The 23,964-nt window shown below is 38.7% G+C and overlaps 1 protein-coding gene across 1 annotated transcript in view; it reads left to right on the forward strand.

Annotated features, from left to right (window-relative positions):
• Nucleotides 1–23,964, forward strand: part of TSPAN4 (tetraspanin 4) — a 1,260,229-nt gene that overhangs the window by 173,895 nt on the left and 1,062,370 nt on the right. The gene's annotated exons all lie outside the window — the stretch shown is intronic.

Consider the following 23,964-nt stretch of genomic DNA (forward strand, 5'->3'; position numbering starts at 1 on the left):
TTACTGCATGCCCTCACTTTAGCATGATACATTTGTAATGGAAAATCATTAAAGAGAGAAGTTAGAAAGTAATGGCAGACATTGCAGTTTGAGACTTCACAACCCTCACAAGATCATTTACAATAAAGTAGGAAAATGTTGATGCTATCAGCTGTCTAACTTTCTAAGACCATTATAAATCAAAGGTACAATTACCAGTTCAACGTCACAAATGCAGATATACTAAACACTAAATCACATATGCACCCAGAGCCTCAGACACAAAGCTTATGTATCCCTGAATCCAAAAGATACAAAATAGGGATATGGCACTGTGGCACTGTTAGCACTTGCAAAGGGTTTGTATTTTGACAGCAGAAAGCCAAGGCTGACACAAAAGGTGGGTGTGTATGTATATGAGTAAGAAAGAGAAGCAGGCAGACATTTGGATAAACCAAAACATAGCCAGTTAGAAAAAATGAGTTTTAAGCTACAAGGCTGAACCATGTAACTGCTGTGTGTGCGTCTGTTGGGGTCCTCCAGGTGAAGTGTGTGTGTGTGTGTGTGTGTGTGTGTGTGTGTGTGTGTGTGTGTGTGTGTGTGTGTGTGTGTGTGTGTGTGTGTGTGTGTGAGTGTGTGTCTCCAAGCTCTGTGCTAGATCATTGTCTTAGTATATCAGATTGGTGTGAGCCATACATGGTAGAGCTGGCAATTAATCGTTGTTGACCTGGCCATGAGAACTGGCTCTTGCAGACGTTGGACTGGCACATCAAAGCCCACAGTCAGATGCACTGCTGCTACCTGAATGTGACTGATGTCTGCTGGACAATCTCCCTTCACGAGTATGTCCAGGACCACAACCCCATGGCCTGCCACATCTGGGTGTGGACAGCTCACCCACTGATAGAGTAGTGGAATTTCTGCCACTATGGGAGCATGATTGGGCACAACCATGTTGGGTAACAGCAGATTAAGTGGCTGACCTACACCCATTAGGGTGCTGTTCCCCTCCCAGGAGATGCTCCATCACAGACACCCCTCTTTCTAACATGTCAATCATGTGATCAATTGAATCGGTAACATGGAGGCAGTCATGCATGTCAGCCTGTGCCACATCTACAACCCTAAGAATTTCTTTGGAGCATCTATGAGAAGATACACAAATATCCAAACGGACAAACCTCTGCAGCCAAAAAGAGTTCTGATGAAACTCGCTTGTCGAGTGAAAGCGCTCAACCTATTCAGATTTGTGGACATACTTTTACTGTGGATATTATTAAATCTTTGACATATACGCAGTCTCCGGTGGATTTATATTACTCTTTTTGGCTGCAGAGGTTTGTCCGTTTGGATATTTGTGTGTTTTCGGAGGTTGAACCAAACGGTCACTTTTGTGCTTTCTGTTGTTGCCATCTATGAGAAGATGCTTGTGCCTCCATGACAGCCCTAAACATATGTTGAGTGGCACAGGAAGAGACACCTGGATCAGATGGAGGATGGACAGCAGGCCTCCTCTGAGCACCCCTAACAACCCTCCTGTATGTCACCTCACCACACTTTGGCTCTGGCCAGAGTCAGCAGGTACTGAAGCCACAGTAACCACACTTCCCTGATCAATTGCCTTGCCTCCACCTGGCCAAATCTGAGGGCTCACTGGAATGGGTAGGTGTAGGCCTACTGGCTGTATCTGATGGAACTGAAGGGGTTGGCTGTATGCCAACCTCAGTGTCAGATTCAACCTCTGCACTCTCCTGACTGTGCCTCTGTTTGGCCATCATCATCATCAGAGGGAGCTGTTACACTGACATCAGGTGGTACAAGTTCCACACTTCCACTGTCAGGATCACCTTTGATAATAAGCTGCAGACACAGGAACAATGAATACCTAAACTACTATACTCCAATGTATGCTAACAAAACAACAGTGCTGCCACTATTAGTCAGTATAGCAGTACACGCAACAGTCTTTGTATCAACATCACACACTAAAATATGTCTTTGAATTGCTCATCGGTACAGATATAAAAATGTATGGCTTACCATCTGCAGATGAGGGTATCCTCTGCAAGCTAGATGGTCCTGGAAGAAATTAAGCAAAAGGTAAGGACAACATTATCACAATTAACAGTAACACAAGGGATAATACTTTTACCCCTTTATATGTACAGTAACTATACTTTCAACAAGAACTTGGATGACAACTCCAACCTGAGATGATTAATCAGAATGTGTTGCTAGCTGTAGCAATCTTCATTCCCCCCCCAAAATAAATTCTTGTGAAACAGAAGTAACATACTGATTTAATTTTTTTTACTATTTAACAGTATTCAACAACTGATATACAAACTCCTACCTGGAATCTCTTCCTGGGACATGCTTGCTGTCCCTCAAACTGTTGTACCGATGTTGAGGACATGCTGTTCTGCACTTTCCTGGGAACTGTCTGGATCCTTGACAGTGAATAGGAACTCTTCATTTGGTGTTCATGGTGACTTTATAGCAGGACCCCCCCCCCAATACTCATCCATTCATAGCTCACTGCAACTGCTCTCCTCTGTGCAGATGTGATCATGTCAATGGCCTTATGATGTACCTGCTCATATGTCATTGAGGATTGAGACACCTTGGTGGAATAGTCCTAGTATCCTAAAAGACAACCAATGTTTAATACACATAAGTGTCACGCATCTTCAAAATAACATCACAGATAAAACAAAAAAAGTTGCATCTCAGTATTACCCAATGTAGTGATGTGAAATGCAAACAACTATCTGGATGCAAAAAAGTAGAGTAACAGCAACATATCCTTGTTTGTGCCATAACAGAAATGCAGCTTTGCCCCCCCCCCAAAACAACAGGCAAATGACACATTTTGCTATCAAATGTCCCTGAAGCATTTCTACAAATTTATCACAGAACATTCCATTTTAAGGTATTGCCCATCATGTATACATATGAAATGCCTTGAAAAACATGCCCATCTCATCAGTACACTTCTAACTAATGCACAGAGATAAAAGTATAAAAGCCTTTGCTTCAGATTTTTATTAATTACATTCAAGCATATGCAGTATGTTGCTAACAAAATGCAAACATACCTGCCTTCTCAAGTTCAGTTCAATAATTATCTGTGCAGATATAGCGCAAAATAATAGGCTCTCTCCTGTGTTTTCCAAATAAACAAGTCTCCTCACCTTCAGTTTTCGTAGCTACATATTTGCCTTTTTATATGCTGTAGATTCATAGCTATTAGCATGGTGAAGATGCAAATGAGGTGTGAACTGATTAGAACTACAGAATCCCAAATACTTGGCTCTGTGTATCAGATGTAAACATAGTGCAGGCACTCCCTCACTGTTTTTAATGAATTGCAACTGTGAATGATTACTGGTTGTGAGAAGGAAAATACAGCAGCACTGCAGGCTGCCCAACATCCAGTGGGTATATCAGGTTAAATTTACAAAGTGTTAGATGTAAGGTTGGACTTGTAAGTAAGCCTCACACAATTCACTGATTCTGTTCATTAACACTGAGCCTCCCCTTCATTTGTTGGCAACTGTATATGATATAATTTCCATTTAATATCCTATGATATAGAATGGCTTACAGACTGCATGTATCAGATTACTGGTCAGATAAGAGAAGAATAGCCAACAAACACAGAGAGGTAAGACAGAGATGTATATTTGCAAAAATAGTCATAAGTGGTTGTGTGATCACTTAGTGCACTACATCCAAAAATATTAAATGTACAAATAATAGTTGTATGGTTTCATATTAATGTCGATGATGATACAATTTGTTGTATACAGAATGATTTCAGTTCCTTGCTGCAAAGCAGGATAAGGCACCATTTCTGTGTTCTGAACATTTATTGAAGTGAGAGTTCAAATCCAGTTCTATGTAGAAATATCTCATGTGAACCAACATTTTCTATTCTGTATGTCATAGACTGTTTTTCCTCATTCCAAGTGCTTGTCCTTTTTTCTTTTCTTTCTTTTTTTGGGGGGGTTATTGTGTGATGCACTGCTTAGAGTAATCATGGGAAATGGGGGGAAATGAATGGCAGGTGTGGTTGTATTTCTCTCATTTGGAGGAAGTGTGGCAGTACACAAACTAGACACTGGACCACCCAGGAAGCAGACAGAACATCTGAAGACAGGACCCAGACAGCAAATAACAGAAACGGGATACATTGTTAATTCTGCTGGGCACAGCGTAAACTGTCTAAGCGGCATTGCACATTGGTTAAAACATAGACCTTAAGAATATTTAGTAAATTAGGGAATGCCATGTAACTAGTCCTGTGGCTGCAGGTGTAAGTGTAGGACTAGAGTACTGATGGTCCTGAGTTGTAGTACAGGGTGTGCAACCTTTTCTGTTACTGTTATGACAATGCAGTTCATAGCAATGAACTGAAAAATAGACAAGTGTTATTTCAACATTCTTGTGGCAACAAGTGTAAGTATAGGGCTGCCATATGGGTTATAATACAGGACATTCCATATACGTTTATGGTTGTTCCACTTCCCATTAATTTCACTCACTTATAACACTTTAGATAGTGGAGCTGATATGAATTATATGTATGAGCGATAAGACATCATTTTGTTGTTATATTTATGACTGAAGGTATACTGTGTATAATAGTTCTGTAAGTATAATACTGTTATCTGAACTATCATGGCATTCATAATTACCTAAGACACATACATAACTGGATCTACCTCCAATAACCTTGTCAGGTCACACACATTCATGTATAACAGCTCATATGATTCCAGACTATGTCTTAGCAACACTTCTTCTGTGGCAAAGATGAAAAATCAATGCTGTGGAACACAATGTTTTGTTCCTTATACCTAGATTTGAATCTCATAGTGTAAAATCAATTTTCTCAGTGTATAAAGTTAAAACAAATGTAACAGGTCATTACATTTATGCACCTAGTGCAAGTCTGCAAACCTAACTCACCTAATAGTTACCTTCCAATGTCCAATATAAATTTCCAGTCTACATCAGTAGACACCCCTCAAACTAAGGTCAAGTGTCAGAGTAACCTTTCAATTGCAATTTCATTCCTCCCTGCTTGGCACTGCTGCTGTCCACTTAACATCTTGCAAATGCACTGCTCAGGTTTGCACACTACCAGTAAATGTGATAACTGGAATTGGCAGCAAAGCATCAGTCTCCATTGCTCTAGTTCTGTTGGTAGACATGACTGTCATTAGTGGGGAAGTTACCAGTTTTAGGGCACATAATTGGGGTGTCCAGGAGCCCAGGATGTTTATTGGACTGCTGGTGAAACATCACAGCCAAGGGCTAATGCAGGGGGACTATTCTGCTTCCTAGTATAAGTCTGAGACATGGAATAGTTTGGCCCAGGCTGTATCCAGTGTGACTGGTATCCCACGCAATCAGCAGCAATGTAGGCATCATTTTAATCACTTACACAGGAGAAAAAGGGATACTCTCAACCACTCATTGGAGGAATTTAAAACTGCAGACATCCCATAGCTGTGTTAGTATGAAATTAATTGACTATTTGTAAGACACAGAACGTTTAATATAGGCAAGGCTGGTATGCATAATGCTCTTCTCTTCTTTTCCCATCTGCCAGGGAGCATAACTTCAATGTGCAGGCCCATGTTACTCAGTTGGAAAGACTGAGGGGAAGCAAGTGGTATATATGTAGCAGATGAGAAGTGTTATTGTAGCATTAAAAGTTAAAGATAGCTTTTTTGTATTTTATCGAGCTGTATCAAATTGAACATGCATATCCCAACTGTAAAAGCAATTATGAATGCATTAATCTGCAGCACAAACCAATTGTAAGAGTCCAATAATATACTGTAGTTAGAGGTTGTGTGTTCAAATACCACAATTCACAGCTAAGCAATACTGTTATTTCTTCAATAATATTTACATTAAATTAAAAACAGTATACCAGTGGCACAAATACCTTACTGAAAACTGTAATCTATATAACTGGAACTCACATGTGTACAATATATGCACATTTCAAGGATTACTTTCAGCAACCTGTAGTATTGTGGGAATCTGTTAGGAGGTATACTTAAATGTAATACTTAAGATAAAAGCATTGTGTAATTGTATTAATGCATTGCATGTCACATATGATGGCACTCATTTTATCTCTTTTTTCCTCACATCCCAACCTCTATCTCTCTTTTTTATTTTCTATTATGTGTTATCAAAATGTTTCCATGTCATCCATGTGTGCCACATCAGCAAATGCTCCACAGCCCAGTGAGATAGGCTAGCCCCAGTGGATCAGCCTGTCCCCACTCCACTGGCTCCAGCATTGATGTCCAGCAGGTCTGGGAACCAAACTGGCAGCACTGCTTCTGATGCCCCTGTACTACCTTTGCCCTCAGGTAAGCCTGCCCTGGCAGCTGGGGCAGTGGTACCTTCTAGGAGCAATGGTGGAGTTGATGATTTCATCACCCACAGCAAGTTGCCAGGGATTGTGTGTGGGGTCATGCGACTCATCATTGGGGTACACCTATGCCAGATGGAGAGACTGCTCTCCTTCATGGTCTATAGGAGGAAGAAAAGTCAAGCACTCCAGCCACCAGTGGAGTAAGGTGACAGTGATGACAGTCCAGTGGGTAAGGACTCATTTCTCAAAACTTGACGGGCATGAGCCTGTGTTGCTTCCCTCCCTCACCCATATCATTGTGTCACCAACCTTTTGTGTCCACCACCATCCCTGTCTCTTGTCTTGTTTGTCTTGTATGTTTGCAATTGCTTCCTTACCTACCCAGCTTACCTGACACAGACATACCTACATCCATTCCCCAACATTCCTCTCTTACTGAAATAGAAAAAGGGACACCTGTCCCACAAAAAAGAAATTGTCCCATACATAGCTCTCCATTTCACACATGTTTATTTACACACTTGTTTCAGTCCAATTGGCTAAACAACATGATTGCACTGTGGTCTCCCCTCTTTGTGGAAGTGACAGTCCAAATTCAGTTAATATTCTGCATATATTTTCAGTTTACACAGCTAAAGAAATGGATAGCTATGGTTCTTTTCTACCTCCCACCTACACATTCTTATGCTGATTTCCCATTGTTCTTCTCCCTGCTTGCTCCCCATTTCACCACTTTCCTGTCTACCCCATTTTGACACCTTTAATTTGGCCAAAAAATAGAATAACACCCAAAGGACATAAGTAGCAGAAAAAGCAATGGATCCCTTCACTGTTTGGGCTCTGTGTTTGTGCATAGGTGTGCAGCGATGGTGAGTGGCAGCAAAATGCTATGGTTACCTCTGCTCAATGCTGATTAACCCCACTGCATTATGCCAACACACAGAACATGTTTACTATAAAGAATTCATGTCATTGCATTATCAGTGTTTAAAAGTATTAGATTCACTTGGATTCAAACCCAGTGTCATCTGGTCTTAAAAAGAAATGTGTCAATGCATTAACACCTGCTGCCACAGAGTCAGTTAAGCACCAGATGTGTTTCATAGACTCAGTACTAAATCTCAGACTTTAGCAATGCAGCTCATGTTTGCACACTGCTTAGCTATGCACAAACATGAATAGTATTGGAAATGTGTATCTCACATGTGCAAATACTTTGCCAACCATCACACAAACCCACTACTCGCTGATCTATGAAAAGAAAATATTATGTATTGCTGTTGTTTAGTGTCCATTTCCTGTCTATGACATGAAATTGCAGCTGGAGACATAAACTGAAGGGCCTATTTAATAATATGTCACATATTGACAATGCAGCCATGTGTTGCTCACAAGCACTGCAGCCATCATGTATCAGTACTTTTTCTATGCATATATCACCTACAGTAGAGAAATTAATATCAAATGTGTGATATGCAATGCACATCAGTCTGGTAACATGCAAAACTAGAACTATTGACCCATATTCCTAAAAAGCCTTATCTGCAAGGCTAGGGAAAGAATCTGCATGGACTTTATCCCTTCAACAGACTTGACCTGACCCATTTTGTTTATGTCAAGGGTATATCTTGCTTATTAAACTTAGTGGAATTCTTTGATACTGAAGAAAGACCTGGATGAGGGATAACAGGACATGCTGCCTATGATGAATTATCTAAGGCCTTTGACACTATCCCCCATTCGGGTATTATAGAGAGAATCTCCTATCTGATAATCAACCCATACATTACTAGATGTACAGCCAACTGGCTCACCGACAGAACCAATACTATCAAGTTGGGGACTGCACTTCCACCACTAGACAACTTACCAGTCGAATACCACAGGGATCTGTGCTGGGCTCTCAACTGTTTGGAAGTTATTTCTCTGAAGCCCAGGCAAAGGTATCTACCAAGTTTGCAGATGACTGTTAACTGGACACAGTCTTATATAGTCCCCCAGTGAAGGTAACATATTACAGAAGGGGCTAACACAGACAAATAATAGGTGCCAAACTGACAGACTGAACCTTAAAGCAAACAATGCCTCATTGCCCCCTTTACAATGAAGTACCCCTGCTATTTATGATATATATAGCACCCCTCTAAGCTCAAACACAGTGTTGTGAGACTTGGGAACACATGCTGATAGCCATCTACACTTCAGTCACTATCTGTCCATAGCAATGATACACACATTCTACATTGCACACCTCATAAATAAGGCCATCACATCCAAGACCAGGGAGGTAATAGCTGTACTGTACTCTACCCTTATCAGACCACTAACTGAGTACAATGGTCCCTTCCATCTGTACCTCACCAGACACCTGCAGCAACTAGAGTAAACACAGAGGTTTGTGAACTTGGAGAAACCAGGGCTTCCAAAACATGACATACATGGAAAGACTGAAAGACCTGTCACCATACTCAGTATCATGCAGGCTGCTGAGAGGTGATCTATGCCTGGCCTGTGGAGCAGTCTCAGACCATATCATACTGGAAATGCTGGACATCTGAAAATCAAATGGAACAAGAATAACTTGCTTTAGGGATCTCAATTTAGCCTGTGGCATAAACATAACATGCTGAGGACAGAGATATATCTCCCAGCTATTGACACTCCTCTGTAATAGGCTCCCACTGCATGGAAAACGGTGCTCCTCAATGACTCTATTCAAGAGCAACCTTGACAATTGGATGGGTGTATGTAAATTCACCCATGGGGGTGGCACCTCTGTCTGTCATGGACAGGGCCAGTCATTGCTGATCACAAAATAACTCTACTAGCTATGCTCAATAAGGGTACTTGTGTTTTTACACAGCTAAGCTTGTAAACACCCTAGGACCATTGGGCTAGTAACATCCTATGAAGCTATGAACCTGTGCATGCCTCTTCTCTCCAACATGGCCTGCTGATGTCATCCGCTATAGGTTCACCCGCAGTCTTGTAAAAGTCAGACTTTTTCCATGGTGCTTGCATAAAGTACTGAGTTCTGTAGTCTGTGTACTTAGATAGGTAGAGGTTCAATTCCCACTGCAGTCAACTGGGGTGTGTGTGTGTGCATGCTCTTGCTTGACATTGTAGACAGCCTTTTACACCAGCATGCGGGACACTGTTGTTGCCATATTCTCCTCAACAGACATTGCTGATACAATCAGCTATATCTGATTTGTGGATATGCACTATTCCCATCAGGGTTGAGTCAGAGACTGGCGTGGAGGCCAGGCAGAAGTCACCTCATCCTATACAATGCAGATGACACTGACATGGCTTTCAATCTGTCAACATACATCATGGCATGGTTTGAAGGCCCTGGGTTTTCTTGACGAGAAACCCATGTAGTCTCTCCAGCTGCTGTATGTGTCTGGTGAGTTACATGCAAAACAGAGCATTATACTCTATTAGTGTTATGAACAGGCTCAAGTACAGTGCTGTCATATAATCCTAAAATCTGAATATGATGGCGTGACTTATGATGTACACAACATAGGTTTTCAATAGCAGTGTGGACATTTGCTGTTTGAAGTTCAGATTGCTATCTACATGTGTTCCCGGTGCTTGCATCACTAGGTTTCAGCATAGTAAGACTGTTTTCAATGTTGTAATTAGCATGGAATTCCACTTTTCAGAAGGACAGCATAAAGACACATTTCTTCATTTATTTGTAGATCCTCCTCCTCAATGCCAAAAAAACTAAACTTCTCCTTTTCTCTCCTAGCACTAGGTCCACCCCCTTGGACTTCACCATCTCCTCAAATAATGCCACTCTCATTGCTCCTGATCCAACAACAAAATTATTAGGAATAACAATTGATAACAACCTCTCCTTTGACCAGCATATCAACAACACCATTAAAACAGTCAATAGAAAAATAGGAAGCCTATATAGAATTAAACCTTTCCTAACATCATCATCCAGAGCCAAGATTGCCCACTCTCATCTTTTGTCTACTCTTCTTTATGCCTCACCAATTTTACTAACCTTAAGAAAGCCAACCTTAACAAACTGGCTACTTGCTACAACAACATTGCCCGTTTTGCCACTAGTAACCCTTTTAGAACTCATCACTGTATTAACCTGAAACTTCTAGGCTGGCTTGAACTACAAAACCTTCTGTTAATCCCTCAACTCACTATTGCCCATAAAATCTTATACCAACCAAACAAAACCCCTATTCTTTCTAAACTTTTAATCCCTTATAACAACCTAAACTCCCTTCGCTCATCCAGTAAACTTATGGCTACTATAACAAAGACTTATAATTCTGCCGGTGACTCTCTCTTCAATAATACTGTAGGAAGGAACTGGAATCTGCTTCCTAGCGACATAACACTTACTACATCTCTGCCTCTCTTTAAACACAAAATCAAAGATTACTTCCAAAGCCACTGGCTCTGTTCCTGTTCAAAACCTGACTAATCATTTACCTCCTCTGCGCTTTCCTACTACTCTGCACTTTCCTACTACTTTACTTTCCCTCTCTTTACTGTATCTGCTTCAGTCTACCTCCTTTTAGAGTATTTTGTTTCTTCTTTCCTCTATGCTAATCTCTCACAACTTTCCCTTCTCTTTTCTTATACTGCTTCCTTTCCTCCTCTCCTATTTTAGTGCTTCTCTTTCTCCTTCTGTTACTAAGATTAGTTCTTTATAATATTATTAATCAATTTTGCTCTCTGTTTTGTGCCTTGTTCTTGATGTTATTTCAGCTACTTAATGTTATTTTTAGAAATGTGATCCTCTCTTTGTATATATCTGTTATTGGGTACTATATTTTTTATTTGTCTTTTTATCTATGATGATTTTGTCCATTTGCTTGTCTATTGTAACGTTTTTTTGTTCAAATTTATGTGGAGCTTTTCTCCCCGGGCCTCTACTGAAAATGGAAATGTATCCAGCTAGACTAGCCCGGTCAACAAATGTAAAATAAATGTGGCTTTGTCACCAATCATTTGTCTGTTTTAACGCCTCCTGAAGTATGTTATCATCGGTGGACTCAAAGTTTGCACTCAGTATGCAAGAAAAAAGAAGCTTGGTAAACCAAAGGTCAAATACTTTAGCCTGAATTGTCAAGGAATAGAGTCCAAAGAGTAAAGAGCCAAGCACAGATCCCTGGGGTTTGTCAATGGTGGCAACTCTACTGATGCAGGCTGATCCACCAACTTTCACAGTATGTGTTATATTGGTGAGACAATTGGTTACCCATCTAGTGATGTAAGGATTAATCCCCAGCTGGGAGAGTTTCTGATTGATATCTGGGTGGGGGATTGTGTCAAAGCCCTAGGCCAGATAATGATAGTAGTATACAATGTCTTACCTTCATCCAGGCCTATCACACAGAGTCAATGGGTTGTGACAATATCACAGATCATCTATGGCATGCCTCAGCAAATACATCTTCCTGATGAGATTGAATACACACTTAAACAAACCCTCCACATGGGCTATGTTGCTACAGAAGGATGTACATCAACATGCATCCATCTGAGTTGGGGGGACAGCACCTGATGCATACATGTAGAGATACATCCTGACTCTCCTTAACTGTGAGCTTAACCAACATCATGGACTTTTTCTAAATGAACACTAGTAATATCCTGGCTGTGTGTAACAGACCTGTGTGAGTTATTAATGGTACATCATGTTTGTTACATCTGATAGATGTCCTCAGGGGTCATCCAGGGCATACATGATGACAACGCTATCATCTTGTTGAGCTTGACCAGGCCAAGTCATTTAACACAAATACACACTGAGGTATTCACTCAACACTGTCAGATGTGGCCATAAACAGCTATATTACCAAGTGGGTAGACCAGTGTTTCACATACGTGGCATCTCACTATGTTGAAATGTGTGAAGTGACATATATCTCAGGTCCATTGACCAGGTACATGCATCAGGGCTGTCTGCTAGGCCCTTTATTGTCCATTATAAAAATGATGAACATCACAGATGGCATACACATCCTGTATCCAAACAGCTGCCTGAAGGACTATAGAGTGTGGGCAATCATTGACTCCAACTGTGATATTCATATAATACTGACAGTATCAATACATACCAAAGATTGCTGCCACAGCCATGACAACAACTGTACTGACAAGAAAACATGGTGGTGTTTGTTATATCAGGAAAAGAAACACACAACCCAAGTATAATGTAGACATCACACCTTATAATTAGACCAATAGGTATGTGACCTGTGTCCTGGGCTAGATGTTAAGTGGAACATCCACCAGCATGTCATCACTGTGCTCACTACTGTCTTCTATGTAACACAAGCACTGAGTATGTGAAGGACATCCACATCAGAGGCCATAATACCTCCACAGTTCCCAGCCTTCTTCACACTAATAACTGAGTACAATGCACCCTTCTTCATGCATCTCCTTACACATCTTCAACGAATGTGTAATTGAAGTGTACTGTCTTTGTCACAGTCAGCTGTCACACAGCTTATTGGCCATACTTAGGTATTCTTTCTGTGGAATATGCAGGCCTGTTTGATGGTGCAGAATACCGATCAAGTTGTTACACCAGATGCATGTGTGCTACCTGTTCTGGTGATGCAGACATTATACACATAAGTGTTTGACAACATTAATGGCATGGATATCATTCATGACAGTGTGGATTATGCCATATATAGATATGCCATGCACACCAATCAACTAGCCCTAATTCTTATAATGTCACATACAGGAATAGCAGTGTCCCTCCTAACACCTCCAGCAGATGTTACATTGCCAGAACAGTGTATGTGATTACCCTCATAGACTGTGGATGTATCATAATAGTTGTTCAAGTGTATTTGTGCAGAATCATCTCTTATCACTATAAATCACATATGTTATGTCAGAAGCATGGGATTATTGGTGGTATTATTCTGATATTGTCCATGATTGTGGTTGGTTCTTTTAATGCTGTCCCTGAGCCTTTATCTGTGTTCCACTTGCTGGAGACCTTTGCTGAGATTCACACAAATCAGTTTGCACAGCTTCACAATGTGCACCCTACCCCAATTGTATATCAGATCTCTGATTACTGTCCTCTGCATTATTCATGTAAGGATAAGAACAGCAGCAGCCAAACGGCAAAAGGTGTTATCCAAGTCAAACAAATAAGTAAAACACCAATGGAACCAGCAGAAGATCAAGTATTTTAGTGTAAAAACTCTTTTAATCACTATTCGTCAGAACGACTTCATCATAAAAACTGAAAGCAACCATGAACTCACATTTTAAATACAAAAATCATTAGGCTAAAAACCAATCAAGCCTATCTAGCAATTTACAGTTAAAGTGAACCACACCTCTCATCAAATAAAATAGAACTTGTTAATACTAACATACAAAAATATATAAGTAAAAAATATAAAACACAAATATTATTTAATATTTATCTTTCTGTTTTTTAAAAAACACTATGTTGACTGTATCGTTCAAACCAGGATGCATGTAAGAGGCAAGTCTAAGTTGCCACACTGCCTCTTTTTGTTCAACTACACACTTAAAATCACCACCCCTGATGCCTATTAACTAATTCCAGCACAGAAAACATAAACTTCTTCCAATTTGTGCACACTACAGAGTGCTTGTATAATGCATTATTAGTGTTTCTTGTCCCAATAGCATATACATGCTTCAAAATACATTTGTGCAAACATCTAGTGGACATACCCACATAAAACATTGGACATCCACCACACATAGCAACATAAACAATACCTTCGGTGTTACAATCTATTCTAGCTGGAACAGTAATGTTATAATCAAGATGCTGCAAAAATATGTGTGGACCTACTTGTATATACCTACATGCCTTACAACCCGTGCACTTGAACATTCCAATTCTACCAATGTCCAAGTGATAAACACCACGGGCCTTATGTTGCAGCATGTCTTTGATGATCTGATTTTTCCTATATACAAAAGCTGGTACATCACCCACTACTTTAACCATATCACCATTACCCAGGATGACCTTCCAATTTTCTTGAATGATCTTATGAATCTGATAGTTGTCAACACTCTTATCCAAGCAAAACCTAGGTTTGCTTGTAACACTAGTTTTAGCAACCATCCTCTTTGAAAAACCTTTTTTCAAAATCCATATCACTTCTGGACACTATTTCACTAGATGCACTGTCCAACATCTCACCAGGGTATCCGCTTTCCAAAAATAATTTCTTTATAAATTCTATTTCTTCCAAAAAGGAAGCATCTTCCACGGTCATCCGGGAAACCGGTATAAATTGACCATGAGGAATATTCCCTTTTATAAATGATGGATGGCTACTTTTAAAATGTACATAACTGTTACAAAATGTTTTTTTTTTTCTGTGAATAGTACTAACCACGTTATTAGAAAACACATCACACTTAAGCACTACATCCAAAAAAGGAGCTACCATACCTGAGCCCCCAGTATTAAATTTAAAAAAATGGGTACTGGTACTAAGTGCCTCAATAAAACTTTCCACATTAAAACTCTCCTTCCTAACAATGAAGAAGAGGTCATCCACAAATATTTTATAAAAGACAACTTTATCATAAAACTCAACATGTGGAAGAATTTCCTAATGCCAATATCCAAGCACCAAGTTTGCATAAGTAGGCCCCACTGTTGCACCCATAGACACACCTGAAAGTTGTCTATAAAATTATTAAAAAAAATATAACTGTTCTAACAATATATCTAATAAAGATGTATATGTAATCACACTCTAATTAATCAAGTGTGTATATTTTACCAAAAAACACCTGATATAGTCCACACCAACATCCTGCGGTATACAAGTAAACAATGAGACTGCATCCACTGTTAACATAACATAGTGCTCCAATGAATCCTCCAGACCAGACATGAATATTCTTAACTGATCCAAGAAGTCCCAGGAGTCAACTGTGTGTGAAGGTAACTGTTCCACATAATATGATCCAAATATAGTGATATGCAGTCAGTGCAACTCCCAGAAGCCGAGATGATAGGCCTAAAGGGGGGGGGGGTTGTGCCCTTGTGGAGCTTAGGTATTCCAAAAAGCACCCCAAATTTGGGGTTTTCAACATATAAAAAGTCGAATATTTCCCTTGATATTTGACCATCTATCAGCAAACCATATAAGGTAGCATAAATGTGTTCATAACACTTCAAGATATCAAACCTGGACACCTTTTTATGTTCTACCTGGTTTGCCAACATCAGTTCTATAACCTTATTGTAATCTCCCACATTCATGACCATAATACCACCCCCCCTTATCGGCTTTCATGAACCTTAAGTCATTTCTACATGTCAGCTTGTTCAGTGCCCTTCTCTCACTGTTACTTAAGTTATAATAAGAATAATGGCTTTTTCCACCAATTTTACTCCTTATGTACCTTTCACAGAGACTTTCTAACATTTTTAAATTGTGTACTAATGTGGGATTAAACGTGGAAAGTTTAGACAAAGTTGTGCTTAAAGTAACATCATTTAAAATATACTGTAAATTGAAGTTTTTTTCAAGGAAGCAGAATTTAAGTTTTTTTCAGGGAAGCTCAACTTACAGTATGCTTTATGCTACCTTATATGGTTTGCTAATGGATGGTCAAATATCAATGAAGTATTCAACCTTTTGTATGTCGAAAACCTTAGAATTGGGTGCTTCTTGGAATACCTAAGCTCCACAAGTGCAGAACCCCCCCCCCCCCTTTAGGCCTATCATCTCGGCTTCTGGGAGTTGCACTGACTGCATATCACTGTATTTGGATCATATTTTGAAACCGTATGTGAAACAGATACCATCATACATAGCTGAGTCCTGGGACTTCTTGGACCAGTTAAGAATATTCATTTCTGGTATGGAGGATTTATTGTTATGTTAACAGTGATTGGATGCAGTCTCATTGTTTGCTTGTATACCACAGGATGTTGGTATTGACTATATCAGGTGTTTTTTGGTAAAATATACACACTTGCGTAATCAGAGTGTGATTACATATACACCTTTATTAGATATGTTGTTAGAACACAGTTATTTTTTTGTTTAATGATCATTTTTGTAGACAACTTTCAGGTGTGTCTATAGGTGCAACAGTGGGGCCTACTTATGCAAACTTGGTGCTTGGATGGTGGGATTTGGAAATTCTGCCACATGTTGAGTTTTATGATAAAGTCGTCTTTTATAAAAGATTCGTGGATGACCTCTTATTCATTGTTAGGAAGGAGAGTTTTAATGTGGAAAGTTTCATTGAGACACTTTGTACCAGTACCCATTTTTTGAAATTTACACTTGGGGGCTCAGGTTTAGTAGCTCCTTTTTTGGATGTACTGCTTAAGTGGGGATGTGTCTAACAACATGGTTAGTACTATTCACAGAAAAAATAAATTTTGTAACAGTTATGTGCATTTTAAAAATAGCAATCCTACATTTATAAAAAGGAATATTCCCCACGGTCAATTTATACGGGCTTCCCGGATGACCGTAGAAGATGCTTCCTTTTTGGAAGAAATAGAATTTATAAAGAAATTGTTTTTGGAAAGAGGATACCCTGGTGAGATGTTGGACAGTGCAGCTAGTGAAATAGTGTCCAGAAGGGATATGGATTTTCCCCCAATTTTGAGAAAATGTTTTTCAAAGAGGATGGTTGCTAACACTAGTATTACAAGCAAACCTAGGTTTTGCTTGGATATGAGTGTTGGCAAGTAATAGATTCATAAGATCATTCAAGAAAATTGGAAGATCATCCTGGGTAATGGTGATATGGTTAAAGTAGTGGGTTATGTACCAGCTTTTGTATATAGGAAAAATCAGAACATCAAAGGCATGCTGCAAATTAAGGCCTGTGCTGATTGTCACTTGGACATTGGTAGAATTGGAATGTTCAAGTGCACGGGTTGTAAGGCATGTAGGTATATACAAATGGGTCCACACATTTTATTGCAGCATCTTGATTATAACATTACTATTCCAGCTAGAATAGATTGTAACGCCAAATGTATTGTTTTTGTTGCTATGTGTGGTGGATGTCCAACGTTTTATGTGGGTATGTCCACTAGATGTTTGCACAAACGTATTTTGGGGCATGTATATGCTATAAGGACAAGAAACATTAATAATGCATAATACAAACACTCTGCAGTGTGCACAAATTTGAAGAAGTTTACATTTTCTCTGCTGGAATTAGTTAATAAAGGCATCAGGGGTGGTGATTTTAAGTGTGTAGTTGAACAAAAAGAGGCGAATGGCAACTTAGACTTGCCTCTTACATGCATCCTGGTTTGAACAATAGTCAACATAGTGTTTTTTTAAAAAATAGAAAGATAAATATTAAACAATATTTGTGTTTTATGTTTTACTTATATATTTTTGTATGTTAGTATTAACAAATTCTATTTTATTTGATGAGAGGTGTGGTTCACTTTAACTGTAAATTGCTAGATAGGCTTGATTGGTTTTTAGCCTAATGATTTTTGTATTTAAAATGTGAGTTCATGGTTGCTTTCTGTTCTTCTGATGAAGTCGTTCTGACGAATAGTGATTAAAAGAGTTTTTAGACTAAAAGACTTGGTCTTCCGTTGTTTCCATTGGTGTTTTACTTATTTATGCATGTAAGGATGCTTATCTCATTTAGACATCCTGCCCATTGCTATGTCACCTTGTGTGCAGTCACACAATACACATTTTCTCTGTTCAGTCTCTACTCTACCATAGAGATATGTGATTGGTGTTGCTGCTACAACCATCTTCTACTGACATACCCTCATCTGCTTTAGGTTGTTTCATCTGTCCACTTTCTCTGTGTTCATTCCTACAATTCATCTGTGTGTCCCTATTCAATACACACATTTCCCCAGAGTGTTTATTTTACATGGCAATCCATTTATTGTTACAGATCATTTACACAGATTCAGCGCAGAATGCCAGGAATGGGAAATCACGATACTCTGCACTGTACATGCACTGTCCTGCACTGTGTTTGGAACATATGCTTAGCATTCCTACCTCTCAACTGTCCATTTTCACAGAATGTCTAGATGTGTTCTTTATCAAATTTGTGGCTTTCTGCCATATCACTGGGATTATCTCAGGAGTGATGTGACTCAATATCACATGTAGTACATCAAATCCTTCAAAACATATATCTTAACACAAGCTCCTGGTTATTCTACCACATTTCTATAGGGCAAATATGTCCTTATTTTATGGGTCATTGTCCCCCATTGTGTTGGCCTTTGTCCAGATGTCTTACACCAAGAGCTTGAGAGCTGTCTGTGAACCATGGTGATCATTGTGGCATTCCGCACAAAATCACAGCTGTCAGTACTCAGATTTAAACAGGAGTGTTATGTGTGTTCGCTTACATAGTTTCTTGGCTGGCAACACTGTCGCCAGCCATGAAACTTCGCTTAAACACAGTATGTGGCATGAATATTCATTGTGAGCTGCTGCCCAGTGCACACCACCACCGCACACACATGTAAACTCCATGTAGGCTTTGCACGAAGCCTACATGGAGTTTATTGAATCCCAGGGCATGAGTCATCAAATGTCTGCAAGCCAGGCAGACTGGATAAGCCATGCAGTTCTTACCTTTCATTCAAATATATGCTTACATTGGTCTAAAATAAATATTTCAAAGCTTCTTGTTATACTTAAAGGCCTCTAGTACACAAGATATGCAGACAATTTACATTTCTGGTACAGTACCATTGATAAAATATACTATCACATGATGCAGGAAGAACTGAGTCATTTGAACACATGGTCACTTGATAATAGCTTGAAAATAATCTTAAACCAAGCCTGTATGGTAGATATTTCCTAAAACTAGGGATGTCTCTGCCAACAAGCTGAATATCATGCTGTGCAAACTGTGTATTTTGAATTAGGCATAGTAGTTGATGACATACTTAAAGCTACCATACATTAAAAAGAAAATGTTTGCTTAGAGACAGGAAATATGACAGGCTTATTTCTTCATCTTATATTCTGTAGGAATCTAGACGTCATGGTGCCTTTTTTGCAGTTGTTATAAGACCTTTCTTATAATTAGGAGCAGCTGTAAAGGTCATGAAGGGAGATTAAGGGTAAAACTGATTGCATACATTCTAAAACAATTTACTAGGGACTACAGGAATTTCTGCTTTCATATATTCCAAGTCTTGCAAGATTACTACAAAGAAGACAGCTTGAGCAGTATTTCTGTGAGACCATATAACAATTTATTTTTGAGCTACTACGACCTGAAAGGAAAGGAAATCACATGCACTAGACCTAAGAAAACAGTTAAAACTGTATCCAGCCAGGGCTGATTCAAATAAGATTTCAACCATGCCTTAGCAATTTAGTGGAAAATAAATGAGGCAAAATGGTGTAAAATATCATTCTGGTACAAGTGTTGCTTCATCTAAGATGTCCTTAGGTTCTTACATGAGTGAAAGGCTATTTTGACTTTGTAAGCAGGGACGCTGAAGCATTTTCTCGTCCCATTTTGTATTTATTGATATATTTATGTATGCATTTTGCTTTAGCTATTAAATTCAGATGTTTCTGTTTTGCTTTATGGAATTGTGAATGATTCGGGTTAAAATCTTACGAATTCCCTCAACATAGTTTCTTCTGCTATATCCTCTTAAAGCAGTTGTTTTCATGTATTTGACGTGTTTCCCTCTGGGATTTAGTTTCAAATTGGCATCTACCTAATTTTACTTCTACCTGTCCATAGTGTACTACTGGGTCACAGTTCTTTGGGCAAAAGCTGAAATAAAAGCAGGCTTCCAGTATCCCCTTATGATCCATTTTGCATAGCATAATACTTTGTTTTAGCATAACTAAAATATTTCCAAGAAAGTGCTTAGTTATACTCCGAACTTTGAGAAATATTTTAGAAGAAATTACTTACTAGTGATGACATATCAAATGGATTAATAAGCTAATATACCTAGACTCCTAAGAAATACATAAAATCATTTAAATAGTTAATACAGTGTAAGGTATTACTTTAACATTATGGTTTACCTGAGATGCATTACAAACTAAACTAATTTTCTGAAGCCTCATGGTAATTGCATAAATACACCCTGCACCACTTTTACTGCAGTTTGTCCAAACTTTAACTGTGAATTAGAAACTCTAAACAGCGGCATAGAAATAAAATACACGAAAATCAAATAAGGTTCTACTGATAACCACCAAAACAGAGCTCAGGACGATGTTAAACACTAAGCACTTTCATTCTTTAATGAGTAACAAAAAACGTCAGTCTCATACAGACTGCTCAGAGGTGACCTGTGTCTGGCATACAAGGCCATCTCAGACCCAGCCTTGATGGAGTTGCTGCAAATCCGTAAGGCAAACTCCACTCAAGCAATCCACATGCAAGGTCTTAACCTGCTCTGTGACATTAATAGAACTTGTTGGCGGGATAGATTTGTGTCCCAAAGACTCTGCTATCTGTGGAATAGACTCCCTCTCCATATCAAGCAGAATACCTCTCTAGCCCTGTTTAAGAATAACCTGGATGACTGGATGGGAAACAGAAAATACACCCCTGGGATTCCACCTGTGTCCCTGCTGGACAGAGGAAACAGGTGCTGACTTTGTGAGGGAACATGGTCAAAATTCTTGCTAGGTTTATAAAGACCTTTGGGCCAATAGCCTAGTATCATCCTTTGAACCTATGTAAAAAAAAACATGCAACTCAGCAGTTTAAAACGTGTTTAAAAACTCACGTGACTATACAAGACCAATAGCAGTCAAAAGACAAGTAGGTGTTTCCTTGAAGAAACAAAGTTAAAAGTACCATTAAAAGTGAATAGCATACTATGTTGCAAATAACTTGATGTATAAAAAATAAAATAAATTGAATTCAATAAAGCTTTTGGGATAGTAGGAAATATTTAATATTTATAGTTTCATTCAGTCCAGGATAATGGTCAACTCTAAACCTCATCTGCCATGATGATTCATAGCATTCTAAAACCACATTAATGTTGCCAGAAGAGTCATCAGAACCTATTGAATCTAATACAAAAAAAGAAAATTTTCTAAAATTTGGGCAAATCAGGGAGTGTTTTAATAATGTTTTAGCAAGATCTTTGTTTCTGATTGCTAAGATATGTTCGTAAATTCTCCTGGACAATCTCTTGACAGTCTTCCCAGTGTAAAAACTATAACATGACTCACAGGAAGCCAAGTATATGACACCTTTAAAGTTAGTCATATCTGTTCTTGGCCCAAGTGTCCAAGCTCAGGGGCTTAACTCATTACAAGGCAAGTGACGCCTCCAGGTGCATCTGCAGTTAACTCCTGCTGATGCCTCTAGGCATCAAACATTGTCTGTTAATATTTGCATCAATAATTCCAAAACCATGCTACGTACAAGGTTTTAAAATATTTCATTGTAAGGCTTACACAATGGCAAACTCAAATGCATTAATATTGACCTCTGTCTAATTCAGCTAGAGAGATATTAACTGGTGTTTTTGCAATATGAATTTATATTAATATAATTTTCACATTTTTCTAAATATTTCAGCAACCAAATAACAAAGACAGAACTCCTTAGCCTAATACGAAAGCTCTCAGCTAGATGAATAAAATGTGCTGACAGTATGTGTGTAACTTGAGTGGTTGCTGAGATGTTGTAAGTTGTTTACAAAATGTTATAAACATAACAGTTAGTGTGTTTACTGCAACTTATAAAATTCAGTTTAAAACCAAATCTAGAACTTAAATATGAACTATCACTATAAAAATGGTTTGGGCTGAAGGGTTTGCAGTTTATACTTATTTCATAACCCCTATGGTTCCCGAGGTATGAACACTTGTTTGAAATGTGAGAACATAATTTGATTCTGTCAAAAGGTTAAGGCTCCGCCCATTGGAAGTTACAGTATAAACTTCCTGAGCTCTAGTAGAGTGAATGAGTTAAAATATACATAGAAACAATTACTAATATATCATCATTGCTTGCATTTACCACAATTGTAGGTCCCCAGGGCTCAAAGAATGAGAAGGCATTCTAAGAGAAATTTTAAATTGTGTGACTTTTTATATGTAAATAAAGGTTTATCTCCTATAATTTTTTCTAGTTCTGTGTTCCCTAAAATAATCTCCCAATTGTCTGTTATGTTCCTAATCGACAACATATCCACTGTAATTGGGATGGAAAACGCTCCCTGTAGCGAAGCACGTTAGTGAAACAGGGAGTGTGTCACTTTTGTCCAAGTTAAAGGGACATCTCAGTTAAAGGGTTTCTTCATTCAATGAGGCTACAGATTTGATTAGCTAACCAACATAGAAAGAGAAGTCCTGTTGCTTAGGAGCCAGAAAGCTAGAACTATCCAGCACAAGGATTGTTCTGTCCTTTCATTGGAAGTCTAGGGTCACCACAGATGTCATTAGGAAGAAAACACCAGCCTAGGGTCACTGCAGATGTCTTCAGGAAGAAAACACCAGCCTAGGGTCACTGCAGATGTCATCAGGAAGAAAACACTAGTCTGGGGTCACTCAGATGTCATTGGGAAGAATACACCAGTCTAGGGTGATCACAGATGTCAACGAAAGTGGGACTGGGTCCTATGGACAGACAAAATAGTGATGCCTCTTTAGTAATGCCAGCTAAGAATGGCATGAAGAAGAAAATGGCAAGCCTCATGCTAAAGGTACATCTTACAGCATCATGTTAAAATTGTTCAGACTTGTTTGAAGATTAGTAAGAGAAAAAGAAGGTGGTACCAAGATTCATAAATATTTCCACTTCAGAAAAGTGTGCACAGAGTACGTTCCTGTTTGAGTCTCAGGTAAGGAAAGCTCTTTGCTGAGATGATCTCAGAGGTCCCTAAATCAGGAAAGGCATGAAAGACGGTGATAAAAGGAGTGAGATGAATAGTAAAATGATAATGCTGGGCAGCAAGATTGTGGTGACCATGTAGAGTGGTTATAAAAGTAATTTTAATAGATGGTGCCTTTTGCTTGTCTTTTAACATAAGAATGAGAACTAGAAAGTGAGATGGAACAGAAAGATGATAAGACCTGGAGATGATATTGAAACTAATCCTGTTTTAGGAGGGAACAAAGTAATGGTATTTGTTTTCTAACATTTGGTTAAGAGCGACCCATTTATCATGAAGTGGCAGGCAAAAAATAACATTTGTATCAGTGGTTCAGTAACAGTTTGGCAGCATGGGAGGTTACTTTAATATCTACAGTAGCAAATGAAAGTGTGAAAATGTGATTTCTTTTTTTAAACTAGAAACACTTTTATTAAATTATCATTTATGGCATAGGCAATCATACATTTATTTATATAAATGAAAAACCTTATTCACATATTTTAAACTTTATTCATATATTTTTAGATGCATGCATTATACATCACTTATAATCTATCCACTCATTGTCAGTCAAAGATTATATAGCTCATTCAGATCCTGCCTTCTTTTAATCCTCATTGCTCCTTCAAAACATAAATATGCAAGTATTATTCCCACAATTCCCATTTATTTTTTTCAGTGTAATTGGCTCATTGTCTTTTATGAAGATCCCATTTCC

Source organism: Protopterus annectens, chromosome 9.part0 (genome assembly GCF_019279795.1).
Source record: "Protopterus annectens isolate FY-2018-M chromosome 9.part0, PAN1.0, whole genome shotgun sequence".
NCBI lineage: Eukaryota > Metazoa > Chordata > Ceratodontiformes > Protopteridae > Protopterus > Protopterus annectens.